Genomic DNA, 14,887 nt, shown 5'->3' on the forward strand with positions numbered 1-14,887 from the left:
TGTGGAATCTAAAAAAAAAAAAAAAACTAACAAAAAGCAGAAAGAGACTCATAAATACAGAGAACAAAGTGATGGTTGCCAGAGGTGACAGGTATAGGGAAGATGGGCAAAATGGGTGAAGGGGAATGGAAGGCACAAGCTTCCAGTTACGGGATGAATAAGTCACAGGAATAAAAGGTACAGCATATGAATATAGTCAATGGTACTGTAATAGCGACGTATGGTAACAAATGGTGGCTGTACCCGTGAGCACACTATAATGTAGAGAGCAGCTGAACCGCTATGTTGTACACCTGAAACTAGTGTAACATTGTGTAACAACTATACTCAAATTTAAAAAAAAAAATTAATGAGTTGAGGGGATGTGGCCTGGGTGTGATAGGCATCTGTGTCACCCAGGAAGATTCTCTTCCTGAATATCCTAGAGAAGCCGTGTGCTGGATAGGACAGGGTACCACATTCGCCATTTGTTAGCCGTGGGAGCTTTGGCAAACTTCTTTTCCCTCCAAACCTTGATTTCTTCATCCATAAAGTAATTATAATGGTAATAATTAACTACTCTTCTAAATAATAAATGTATTAACACTTGTGAGGTGCTTGGTGCAAGGAGAAAAATGCATTAAGTTGCTATAGTATCGTTAATAAACTGATAATTAAAAGAGTGATATCTCATTTGCCTTCTAGGTCTCCAATTTTGGTTCACATTTATTGACCCCTTTTTGGTCTTGCTCTAACTTTGTAGCTTCTGTTTATTCAGACATGTGCTAGCTGCCTCGGCTTGTTTCCTCTCCTCCTTCTTTCTTCCTGGCAAATATTTTTTGAGCCCTGACTGTGCTTCAGACATTGTGCTCACCTTACTCTATAATTGTGCTCTGCTTCTCAGACTATATTCAGAATTCTTATCTGAAGTACTGGAAATTCAGTTTGTGTAAATATTGCCTGCAAATAGCCCATGTCCCCCACCATACAAATACTTTAAAGTCTTGCCATGCCACGCTGGAAATAGAACAAATAGACCAGAACTCACATCTAAATGAGCATTGTTCCTCTTAAAGTAGTTACCTTGCAAAGTTTCACAATTCACCTCTCTCCCTCCTCCACTCCGTGCATGCACTTGGGGAACAATACAGAGTTGGCATATTATTTTTAACGTAGTAGAGGACAAAAAAATAATTTTTGTTTTGTTTGTAGGCAATTGCAACAACACAGAGGAATACATAACACTAATAATGACCACATCTCATTCTTCTTTTACAAACCCCACCCCACACCTAACCCAGTAACCTTCCTGTAGTAAGTATATAATAAGTGTTAGCTATTTATTCATCCATTTATCAAATATTTTAAGCACTCATTATAAGCTAATTGATGTACTAAGAGCTGAGGAAGGACATAAAGATAATTAAAATATGATTTATGATGTCCAGACCACTATGGTCTAACAGAGAAGATAACATTAAATGCCTCTATAAAAGGATCTTAGAAGAGTTCTATGGATGAAGTTTAATCGAAAAGTGGGTAGGAGGGGCGCCTGGGTGGCTCAGTCAGTGAAGCATCTGCCTTCAGCTCAGGCCATGATCCCAGGGTCTTGGGATCGAGCCGGGTGTTGGGTTCCCTGCTCAGCAGGGGAGTCTGCTTCTCCCTCTCCCTCTGCTCCTGCTCATGTGTGCTCTCTCTCTCTCTCACTCACTCTCTTTCAAATAAATAAATAAAATCTTTTTTAAAAAGTGGGTAGGAGGGACGCCTGGGTGGCTCATTTGGTTAAGCGACTGCCTTCAGCTCAGGTCATGGACCTGGAGTCCCGGGATCGAGTCCCGCATCGGGCTCCCTGCTCAGCAGGGAGTCTGCTTCTCCCTCTGACCCTCCCCTCTCTCATGTGCACTCTCTCTCACTCATTCTCTCTCTCTCAAATAAATAAAATCTTAAAAAAATAAAAATAAAAATAAAATAAAATAAAATAAAAAATGGGTAGGATTTCAGTAGGCAAAAAATATGAAAGAAAGAATGCACTGCTTATAACAGAAAGAACACAAGCTAAGGCACAGAGTCAAGAAATATTTCTGCACATCCTAGGATAAGAGTATGTAGTATAACAAGAATTTATAGTATTTATCAGAAACAACAGAAGAATAAGCTGGAAAAAATTTTTAGACTAACTAAATAGTGAAATATTATGGGTAGGAATCTGCTTATCATCAAGTACAACTACCAGGGCACTGTTGGAGGAAAATTTACACTTCATTACTTACCAGAGGAAGGCTGTATTTTGCTTTGTTGTAGAAGAGACATTGTCCAGAACAGTAATTTCTACCACTAGGTCACAAGCTCATGGAGAGAGCTTTCTACATAGTACACATAATATGTGAATTTCTATTCACAAAATGTAGTCCATAGATTAAATGAATAATGTTTTGCACATATTTTAAAAATGAATATGAGATTTTATTTTTTTAAAGATTTTATTTATTTATTTGAGAGGGAAATAGAGAGAGCACACAAGCAGGGGCAGAGAGAGAGGGAGGAGCAGACTCCTCACTGAGCATAGAGCCCAAGTCAGGACTCAATCCCAGGACCTCAGGATCATGACCTGAGCTGAAGGCAGGTATTTAACTGACTGAGCCACCCAGGCACCCCTCATATGAGATTTCAATAAACAAAACAATTCATTTAAAAGTGTTAATTTTGGGCGCCTGGGTGGCTCAGTTGGTTAAGCGACTGCCTTCAGCTCAGGTCATGATCCTGGAGTCCCGGGATCGAGTCCTGCATCGGGCTCCCTGCTCAGCAGGGAGTCTGCTTCTCCCTCTGACCCTCCCCCCTCTCATGTGCTCTCTCTCTCTCTCTCAAATAAATAAATAAAATCTTTTAAAAAAAAATAAAAGTGTTAATTTTTTCAATCAGTGGAGATATAAATCACACCACCATCTTAGCACTAAAAAGAGATCTGGAGATGGCCAAACAGAAGAAAGGATCTCCCCAGATATTAAGATCAAGGTAATCTGGGACAAGGGAACTAATGCATCAAAGTTCCTTTTTATTCAACTTTAACAATAACCACTGTCTGTGAGACACTGTTCTTGGAGAATGGATGGAAGGAACATGGATTGAAAGCTGGGGGATCAGTTAGGTGACTATGACAGTGATTTAGGTAAGAGATAACGAATGTCTGACAATGATACCAGAAAGAGTAAAGAAGAGGAAACAGATTTGAGAGATTATGCCTTAGCAAAATTTTAAAAAGAACTATTTGAACAAGATCAATTGAACGTGGAAATAAGTTATAAGTTGAGAATATCTCCTAAGTGTCTAATGTGGACAAGTGGGTGAATTGCAATGCCTTTTCTTCCATGTGTTTGCATGCTGGTGTGTATTGAGAGGTGAGAAGTAACAGGAAGTGATGAGTTCAGTTTTCTTGAGTTGAGGAGTATTCAGAACATCCAAAAGAAACTATTTTAATACAATTGACCAACAACATGTCCTACTGACAGCTGTGCTATTTTAGATTCAAGCAGGACTTCTCTAACACTTGTAAGAACAAAGTTTGAATTTTCAGAAAAGGGAGAGTTGTTTCCCTCCATAAATCTGAGTAAAAAGCTCTTACTACAACAATACATGGAGTTTTACTACTAACTAACTCTCATCTCCTTGAGAGTAGGCACTCTCTTACTCATCTCTGTATCTTTAGCACCTAGAATTTGTACCTGGCTCGAAGAAGGCATTCAGGAAATATTTGTTGAGTTAACAATTAATTAAGGTTAGACTAAATTTCTGTCTTATTCCCAAGAGTCTACATGACTACTGGAAAGGAATCAGAGCCTGTAAATCAAGATCTTGGGAACAGGGAAAGAGAAAGGAAGAGCTAGAGAAACTATATTTTCCAATCTCAAGAAAGCAGGTGACATCTCCAGAAGACAGCCAATTGTTTCCTCCTATACACATCACCTGCCCACTTTATTTCCCATGTTGTCTTAGACCAGAGATGAGCACTTGTTTTGAAGAGGGAGAAGGGGAGGAAAGAAGAAAAACTACCATAGCTCTCACTGGCTTTTTAACTTATTAGTTCCAGACATTTATGAAATCTAATTTTGTATTCTTTTGCCCCTCTTCCACCCTTCTTTGTTTTGATTTAACCATGCTTGAAGAATATTCACTCTTTGAAACCAAATGGTTATTGAATTTAGCACACAGTGCATATTCAAAGCTAAGGAAAATGAAGGAAGAATGGAAGGAAGGAAAGAAAGAAAAATCCTTTACAAAGACTGGCTTTTATGTATGAAACTCTGTAAGCCCAATGAATGTCGTTTTTTTTCCCCAAAGAAAGTATTCCCAAGTATTCTGTAGAGAAATTCACTTGGTTCCAAACCTGAAGACCAGCGGCAACATTTGAAAAAGTAAAGACAGCCCAAATTTTGGGTTGGTGTCACCTCTGTTCCTAAAGGGTGACCCAGTCACTGGGGGATTGAATCTGATATGAGAAAAGATAAAGGACAGGAGCTGGCTACTCAATCTTAGCCACAACATATTGATGTTTGGGGGAAATAGAAAAGAAAGAAAGTAGAGAGGAAAAATTGAATGCTGAATTCGGTAGATAAGGATTTGAAATGAGCCTAAAGAATGAGTTGACTCATAAAATCCATGGAATAGATCACTTGGGACCCTCTACTAAGACAATGGTATGACACCAGAGGTATCTAAACATGGGGTTAAAAGTCACTTCCCGTTTTTACTTCCATTAGTAAAAAAAGAAAAAATGCAGCTTGAAAATTTGAAAAATATCCATCACCAAAGAATTCTCTGGAGGAGCTAGAAAATTACCTGCCTCCAGCTGGTACTTTGCTCTGCTAATGATTTGTATATATGTGAACAAAAGGTTCTGTGCTCCTATTAATTACCTAAAAAATGATTAATCTCCTTCTCAACTATGGAATTAAGGAATCAAGAGGTAGATCACCTTAAGCCTTCTCTGTATCACTGATACCAAAAATAAGTATCATTTCTTGTGCACTCACCATGTACTTCTCCAGGTTTCTTTTCTGCTACCATTCTGTACACCCACATAGCACAATGAGAAGAGATGAAATTCACATTCATCTTGTTTTTGCTCAAATCCTGGAGGTGGAAATGGTGGGCCACAAACTTTCTAAGGCAGGGCACATGTGTAAGTAATCATACCCTCTACTTCACCATCACAGTGACCCCTTCTCCCTACATTCTCCGTATTACTCCCTACACATGCCACTTCATCTATATTTGCCACAGAATCCTCAAAGTGTCTACAGTGTTTATTTAAATACCATCAGGCTATCTATTTTGCCTGTGGTTGGGGTTTTAACTTTAATAGCCTCCAGTCTTGCAATTCACTCTCCTGTTTATGACCTCTACTTTAAACTGTAATTTGGATTTTCCCTGTTTTCATTGCCCTGTGTAAATGTCTCACCAGACAAAATATTGCTCTTGGAGCACTCTATCATAATATTCCAACTGCCAATATGAAGGGCTCTCTGGAAAGTTCACCTCACATTATGTAATGCTGAATAGAATTTACACCAAAGAGGACATTGAATAATATCATTTCTGTTGCTCTGAAAATTGTTTAGGCAAGTTATTGTGTTCACGACTTACAACATGCATCACGTGTAATGACTTAGATGGAGATGTAAAAGGTAGGAACTCAACCTTGCAAAGAACATGAAAATATGGAGAAAAACACTATTGAGTGAAGTACAATAAACAACAATCTATTAACTATTATTAAGGTGCTTTGTACTTAATTCATACCATTTTATCATAAAACATATCTGTAGAGTGGCTATGGTTATTATCATACCTGTTTCATAGAGGAACGTATCAGGCCTATCATCTATCTCTAAGGCATAGGTGAAAATCCATTGCAGTTGAGGGAACGGAACAGAAAAAATCTACTCCTGGGGAAGGGGCAGGAACATATGTTGGACAAAGACCATTAGAGATCGCCTCTAGCTGCGAGGGAGGGGAGCAGAATTCCTAGAAGACTCCCTCCCCAAGACCCAGGACAGAGGTCTTATATAATACTAAGGCTTAAACAGAACAACAGAAAATATGACCCTTCCTCTGCAACCACCACAGGCTAACAGGCATAGGGGAAAATCCATTGAATGAATGAAATTGAATGAAAATTGAATGAAAAACAACGGAAAATATGACCCTTCCTCTGCAACCACCACAGGGTAACAGGCATCAAGTATTAATAATAATCTATTGCTGGAGAGAGGCAACAGAAAAGACCTAAAGCTGAATGGTGAGGCAGCTGATGGTGGAGGAAAACCCTCTGGCAAATCAGCCCCTACCTTAAATGCAAAGAAAAGCTAGAGGAATGAGAAGCCTATAGTGAGGATGTTATAGGTTGAATTGTTTCCCCCTAAAAAAAATAATAAAAATTAAAAATTAAAAATTAAATATATATATGTCAGAATCCTAAGCCTCGGGGCACCTGGGTGACTCAGTCGTTAAGCATCTGCCTTCAGCTCGGGTCATGATCCCACGGTCCTGGGATCGAGTCCCGCATCAGGCTCCCCGCTCAGCGGGAAGCCTGCTTCTCCCTCTCCCATTCCCCCTGCTTGTGTTCCCTCTCTCACTGTCTATCTCTCTGTCAAATAAATAAATAAAATCTTTAAAAAAAAAAAAGAATCCTAAGTCTCAGTACCTCAGAATACATCTTTGTATTCTGTACCTGATTTTCATAGAGCTAGTCAAGTTAAAATCAGGTCCTTAGGGTGAGCCTTAATCCAATATGACTAGGGTCCTTATAAAAGGGGAAAGTTGGACACAGAGACAGACATTCATAAAGAAAAGACGATGTGTTGGGGCGCCTGGGTAGCTCAGTCGTTAAGCGTCTGCCTTCGGCTCAGGTCATGATACAGGGTCCTGGAATCAAGCCCCTCATCAGGCTCCCTGCCCCGCGGGAAGCCTGCTTCTCCCTCTCCCACTCCCTCTGCTTAAGTTCCCCCTCTCGCTGTGTCTCTGTCAAATAAATGAATAAAATCTTTTAAAAAAAAGAAAAGATGATGTGAAGACACACATGGAGAAGATGACCATCTACAAGCCAAGGAGAGAGGCCTGGAACAAAACCTTCCTTCACAACCCTCAGGAGGAACTAACCCTGACAACACTAGGATTTCTATCCTCCAGAATTGTTAGACAATAAATTTCTTGTTAAAACCATTCAGTTTGTGGTACTTCATGGTACATCTCGTGCTCACTCTCTCTCTCAAATGAATAAATAAATAAAATCTTTAAAAAAAATCAACAAAAAATTTTTAAACAGAAAATAAAGAAGTACATGAAAACAAATGCTTGGGCGCCTGGGTGGCTCAGATGGTTAAGCGTCTGCCTTCGGTTCAGGTCATGATCCCGGGGTCCTGGGATCGAGTCCCGCATCGGGCTCTCTGCTCCTTGGGAGCCTGCTTCTCCCTCTGCATCTCTCTCTCGCTGTCTCTCATGAATAAATAAATAAAATCTTTAAAAAAAAATTAAAAAAAATAAAAAAAGAAAACAAATGCTTGTTCTTAAATATCAATAAAATTAACAAACCATCTGTCAGACAGATAAGGAAAAAATTACTAATTACCAATATCAGAATGAGAAAGGTGACAACACAACAAATTCTTCAGATAGTAAAAGGATAATAAGGGTTATTAAAAGGATAATAAGGAAATATTATAAATAACTTCATGCCAATAAATTTGACAACTCAGATGAAATGGACAAATTTCCTGAAAGATACAAACAAAGCTTACTGAAGAAAACATAGATATCCTGAGTAGCCTGATACCTCTCAGAGAAATTCACTCAGAGTTAAAGCCTTCATACAAAGAAACTCCAGGTTTGAATGGCTGGTGAATTCTATCAAACATTTAAGGAAGAAATAATAGCAATCTATACAAAATTTTCCAGAAAATTGAAGAGGAAGGAATACTTAACTCATTCTATAAGTCCAACAGTACTCTGACAGAGACAGAGATGAAAGAGACATTATAAGAAGACTACAGAACAATATCACTCATGATCACTGACACAAAAAACTTCATCAAATATTAGTGAGTAAAATCAACAACAAATCAAAAGGATAATACATTATGACCAACTGGAATATATCTTAATTCAGAGCTGATTCAACATTTGAAAATCAATATAATTCACATGAACAGACTAAAGAAAAATCATAGGATCATCTTGATAGGTGCAGAAAAGGCCTTTGACAAAATTCAAAACCTCTCATAATACAAACTCTCAGTAAACTAGGAATAGAAAGGACTTTTCTTAACCTGATAGCATCTAATGTTCTAATGATGAAGGTAGAATGCCTTTCAGATTGGGAACGGGCAAGAATTCCATTCTTACCACTCCAGTTCAATGTTGTACTGAAAACCCTAGTCAATGTAATAAGAAAAATAAATAATAGGAATACAGATTGGAAAGGACAAATAAAACTCTTTTTACAGATGACAAAGTTGTTCACATAGATAAGTCTAAGAATTTGTAAAAAAAAAAAATTGATAGAATAAATGAATTTATCAGGGTTACATGATACAAAGTCAACATACAAATATCAATTGCATTTCTATATTTTAGCAGTATTGAAAATTTAATTTTGCAAAAAAATCATTTAAAACAGCAGAAAAAATACTTAAAGATAAAATATATTAACTACATATATGCTGAAAAATACAAAACACTGATTAAAGATATCAAAAAATATCTGGATAAATGGCTATACATACCATGTAAACAAACTGGAAGACTCAATATTGTTAACATGTCATCTTTCCCAAATTGATATATAGATTCAATACAATAAAAATCCAATGAGCAATTTTTATAAAAGCTGATTTTTTAAAAATTGTATGCAAATGCAAAGGTATCAGAATAGCCGAGACAAGTTTTGAAAATAAGAACAAAGTAGGACTCATACTACCTGGTTTCAAGATCACTGTAAAGTTATAATAGTCAAGACAATGTGATACTGAAGAAAAGAATACATACATAGATCAATGGAAAATAATAAAAAGTCCAGAAATAGATTTTGCATATGTAGTCAATTGATTTCAAACAAAGGTGCAAAGATACATCAATGGAGAAATCATACTCTTTTCTGACAACTGGTGCTATAAAAAACAAGTATCAATACAAAACAAACAACAAAAAAAGAACCTAGATCCATACATTGCTCCTACACAAAAATTAACTCAAATTGGATCATAGGGAAGCACCTGGGTGGCTCAGTCGGATGAGCATCCAACTCTTGGTTTCAGCTCAGGTCATGATATCATGGGTCATGAGATGGATTCTCATGTTGGGCTCCCTGCTCAGCAGGGAGTCTGCTTGAAGATTCTCTCCCTCTGCCCCTCCCTCCATTCGCACTTTCTCTATCTCTCTCTCTCTCAAAACCAGATGGCTCAGTTGGTTAAGTAAGCGTCCGCCTTTGGCTCAGGTCATGATCCCAGGGTCCTGGGATCAAGACCTGTGTCGGGCTCCCTGCTCAATGGGAGGCTGCTTCTTCCTCTCCCTCTGCTCCTCCCCACCCTACTCATAATCTCTCTCTCTCTCTTTCTCAAATAAATAAAATCTTTTTATTTTTTTTAAGGTTTTATTTATTTATTTGACAGAGAGGGAAAGCACAAGCAGGGGGAGCGGCAGGCAGAGGGAGAGGGAGAAGCAGGTTCCTAGCTGAGCAGGGAGCCCGATGCTGGGCTTAATCCCAGGACCCTGGGATCATGACCTGAGCCAAAGGCAGACACTTAACCAACTGAGCCACCCAGGTGCCCCTAAATAAAATATTTAAAAAAAAATTTTTTTTAATTGGATCATAGGACTGAATATAAAATTAAAAACTCTAAAATGTCTAGAACCCATAGGAGAAAAATCTTTGTGACCTAGGGTCAGGCAAAGATTTCTTAGAGATGATACCAAATGCACTATCCACAAAAGAACAAGTCAGTACATTTTATTTCAACAAAGTTAAGAACTTCTGCTCCTCAACAATGTTAAGAGAGTGAAAAACCCTGGGAGAAAATATTTTCAAATCACATCTGACAGAAAACTTGTATTCAGAATTCACAAAGAGTTTTCAAAATGTAATAAGAAAACAAATAATACAAGAAAAGAAATGGGCAAAAGATTCGGATACTTCACCAAAGAAAATGCTAAGACCAAACAAAAATCATGTGAAAAGAATCTTAATGTTACTGATCATTAGACAAATGCAAATCGAAACCATAATGAGATACTGCCATACACCCATTCGAACGGCTAAAAAAGAAAAAAACAACTAACAATACCAAGATTTGATAAGAATGTAGAGCAAGTAGAACTTTCATATATTGCTGGCAAAAATGCAAAATGCAAAATGGTATTGCCACTTTGGAAAACAGTTTGGCAGTTTCTTATAAAGTTATATATATATATATATATATATATATATATATATATATATATATATATATATATAAACAGACAACACAGCAATCCCACTTAAAGGTATTTACCCAAGTGAAATGAAAATCTATGTTCACACAAAAACCTGTACACAAACATTTACATTAGTTTTCATCATCTTTGCCAAAAACAAGAAACAACCACATGTCCCTCGACTGGGGAATGGATCAACAAACTCTGGTATTCCACACAGTGATATACTGCTCAGCAATTTTTTTAAAAAGAATTGATATATGCAATAAGATGGATGAATCTCAAATGCATTATGCTAAGGGAAAGAAGCCAGAGTCAGAATGTTACATACCATAAGATTCCATTTATTTAATATTCTTATAAAAACATTATAGAGGGGTGCCAGGGTGGCTCAGTTGTTTGAGCGTCTGACTCCTGGTTTCAGCTCAGGTCATGATCTCAGGGTCATGGGATCCAGCCAGGGCAGCCCCCTGCCCCTCCCCCTGCTTGTGCTCACTCTCTCTAAAAATAAATAAATAAAATCTTTTAAAAAATTACAGGGACAGGGACATGCTGGGCTCAATCTTACAACCCTGAGATCACGACTTGAGCCAAAATCAAGAGTTGGACGCTTAACAAACTGAGCCACCCAGGTGCCCCTAAATGATAACATTTTTAATGGAAAATGTTATTGTCATGTAGTAACAAATGATTAAAACTAACCACAGAAATTTTTAAACTCTTGAAATTATAAATAAAATATTTACAATACATAGAGTACTTACTAGCTGACAAATGCTCTACAAAATTCTCTCTAATCCTTACAGGAACCCTTCAAATATTTACCATTACCCTTACTATCAGATTAAGAAACTGATCTTCAAAAAAATAAGACCTCCTAGTAAATTAAGGGGCATCTGGGTGGCTCAGGCAGTTAAGTGTCTGCCTTCAGGTCAGATCATGATCCCGGGATCCTGGGATAGAGCTCAGCGGGGAGTCTGCTTCTCCCTCTCCCTCTGCCCCCTCCCCACTCGTGCGTGGGCACACGTGCACTCTCTCACTGTCTCTCGCTCTCTTGCTCTTTCTCTCGCTCTCTCAAATAAATAAATAAAATCTTTTTAAAATAAATAAATAAAATAAGATAAAATCCAAAATAATGGGGCACCTGGGTAGCTCAGTCCTTTAAGCATCTGACTCTTGATTTCGGCTCAGGTCATGATCTCAGGGTTGTGAGATCAAGACCCGAGTCAGGCTCCAGTCTGGGTGTGGAGTCTGCTTAAGATTCTTTCTCTCAGGGCACCTGGGTGGCTCAGTCGTTAAGCAGCTGCCTTCAGCTCAGGTCATCGTCCCAGGGTCCTGGGGTCGAGCCCCACATAGGGCTCCCTGCTTGGTGGGAAGCCTGCGTCCCCCTCTCCCACTCCCCCTGCTTGTGTTTCCTCTCTCGCTGTGTCTCTCTCTGTCAAATAAAATCTTTTTTTTTTAAGATTTTATTTATTTATTTGAGAGAGAATGAGATAGAGAGAGAGAGCATGAGAGGGGGGAGGGTCAGAGGGAGAAGCAGACTCCCTGCTGAGCAGGGAGCCTGATGTGGGACTCAATCCCGGGACTCCAGGATCATGACCTGAGCCGAAGGCAGTCGCTTAACCAACTGAGCCACCCAGGCGCCCCTCTGTCAAATAAAATCTTAAAAAAAAATTTAAAAAAAATGTTCTCTCTCTCCCTCTCCTTCTGCCCCTCCACCCCTAAAAAATAAAATAAATTAAAACAAAATCCAAAATAATTTATTGCATCCAAAAAAAAAAAAAGTGCCTCCACTGTCACTTTCAAAAGATTAGCTCATATTAACTTTAATTAAGACCTAAAAGTTTTGGGGCGCCCAGGTGGCTAAGTCGTTAAGCGTCTGCCTTCGGCGGGGGTCATGACCCCAGGGTCCTGGGATCGAGCCCCACATCGGGCTCCCTGCTCAGCGGGAAGCCTGCTTCTCCCTCTCCCACTCCCCCTGCTTGTGTTCCCTCTCTCGCTGTGTCTTTCTCAGATAAATAAATAAAATCTTAAAAAAAAAAAAAAAGACCTAAAAGTTGTAGTTAGCTATAGGCTCATATTGAGCCAACTTTGTGCTGTTGGATAGTAAGCTAGATAAACGAAGGAGTCCTGTACCCGTCAGATATCTGGAATATGGTGTCCACATCTGGGGAAGTACAGTATATCCTACAAATGATACCTACTATATAAAAGTGTCGAAAAACCAAAACGTTTGAACCTGTTGAAAAGAAGTCTGTCACAGATGATAGTCCCTCTGAGTCTTGCCTAGTCTTATGTAGTTTCTGGACCTGTAACAAGGATAAATGGGTGGTGGCTTCAAGAACCTGATTTTGCCCTCATGTTGCAATTGTATATTTTCTCATAAGCATGCAATATAAAACAAACTCTGAGAACAGGGTGACAGTCCCATTTCTCAAGGTATTCAAAAAGAGACTGCACGGCCACAAATCAAGCATACTGGGGAGAACTTAGATGTCTAGGTTTCAGAAAAGATGGAGCCAGATGACCTCAAGTTTATCTTCCAATTCTGATTTCACTGTTCTTTGTGTGAGTCTCTATGCCAGGTTCTAATGTTATTGAGTTTGTGATGAAAGGTATTACCACTTTTTAGAATTCACTTTAGACATATTTTCTCTTTGTAATATTAGAAGATAATTTTTTTTTTTTTTTTTTGACAGAGAGAGAGAGAGACAGTGAGAGAGGGAACACAAGTAAGGGGAGTGTGAGAGGCAGAAGCAGGCTTCCCGCAGAGCAGGGAGCCCGATGCGGGGCTCGATCCCAGGACCCTGGGATCATGACCTGAGCCGAAGACAGACGCTTAACGACTGAGCCACCCAGGCGCCCCTATTAGAAGATAATTTTAATTCTCCTTATTTTAAAAAAAGGACTGTATCTACACAAATTCAAGCAGGAGCCATGTATCCATTTGTAATCAATTTCCAAGAAAAGTGAGTCCTACCTTCTCTCAATAATCCCCTCCAGCAGGTTCTAATCATGATGTTCCAAATTTCTTTCCTAGGGTAACCAAAATTTCTTCCTGATGTTTCTCATGTATGTGCCTGGGCTAAAATTCAGTGGGCTAAAAGATATTGAAATAGTAGTTCTGATAACTAAAGCATGATCCCACAAAAGTTACCCAGGCCTTCCCATCACCAAAACCTACCAATGTAGAATAAAAGAATTGCTATCAGGTCACAGGTCAGGAATCAGGCCAATCAAGACAACATTAGAGCTCAGTAAGAAAATCAGAATACTATGAAAATCTAAGATCGGGGCCAGCCGAAGTTGATGGAGAAGTAAGGGACTAGGGGTCTAGGGAGAAAGGAGAGGCAAGAAAGGAAGAGCATTAGCAGGCACTGTGCTATTATGGGCATTGTTTCTTTAAACCTTAGAACAAGTACATGAAGTAGGGAATCACATCTCTGTTTTACAGATGGAGCTACGGAGGCCTAAAAGATCAATTAACTATCCGAAAGCCACACAACTGATAAACAGTCACATTTTACCAAGGTCTGCCTGACACTAAAGCCCAGACCTTCAGTACGTTAGTAGCTCTTCAACTCAGGGTGATTTTGCTCCCCTCTCCCCAACGCGGGGGATATTTAGCAATGTTGGAAGAAATTTTTGGTTGTCACAACTGGACCTCTTTCCATAGTCTTGGTCCTGGAGTCATGCCTTTTCCAATATTAAAGACACAGCCTGGGATCACTATGTGTCTGATTTCTGTCCTTCGGGAAATAGGAGGTTGGGGTGATACAGAAGAAACTTTTGAAAAAACACAGGTGACTGTTGAATTGAAAGAGGGATTTTGGAAAGTCTGACCCCAGTTCAAGAAGACAATACACAGAGCCCGTAACTGCTATATCAAGCAGCATAAAGCCCTGAGTCTCTGAGGCAGGGCTGGCATGGGGATGGGAATTATGTTCCCATTATCCACAAAGTGAACATTTTCCTAACAATAATGCTGTGATTTCAGAAGTAATTTTAAAAACAAGAATCTTTCCCCCAAACTCTACAGCTTTTCTGATTTTTGTCAGCAACAAAGAATTCAGCTTCCAAAAGCAGGCTGCATCTCTGAATATTAAAACTCCCACCTTGGGAAATTTTTTAAGCCTTCAGACAACCCCTTTTAAAGTTATAAATGAAAGTCATTCAACAGACTATAGTGCTCAGGGGCCCCTTTTATCTCCTGAAGAAAGACAACACAGTGAAAACTTAGGAGCCAGAGACCAAATTACTGACCTTGAATCACCTTCCACACCACATCTGGCCCAACCAAGATAGGGGATTAAAAGCTTTAACTAGGAGCAACAGCAAGTGATGTAATTTGATGATATAAAGAAATCCATCAAGGGAGAATAAACGGCTAGATCATATTATTCATAGAGCTCTTAGAGTTTAAAAAGAGGCTAAATTTGCCTTC

Source organism: Halichoerus grypus, chromosome 15 (assembly GCF_964656455.1).
Source record: "Halichoerus grypus chromosome 15, mHalGry1.hap1.1, whole genome shotgun sequence".
NCBI classification, from domain to species: domain Eukaryota; kingdom Metazoa; phylum Chordata; class Mammalia; order Carnivora; family Phocidae; genus Halichoerus; species Halichoerus grypus.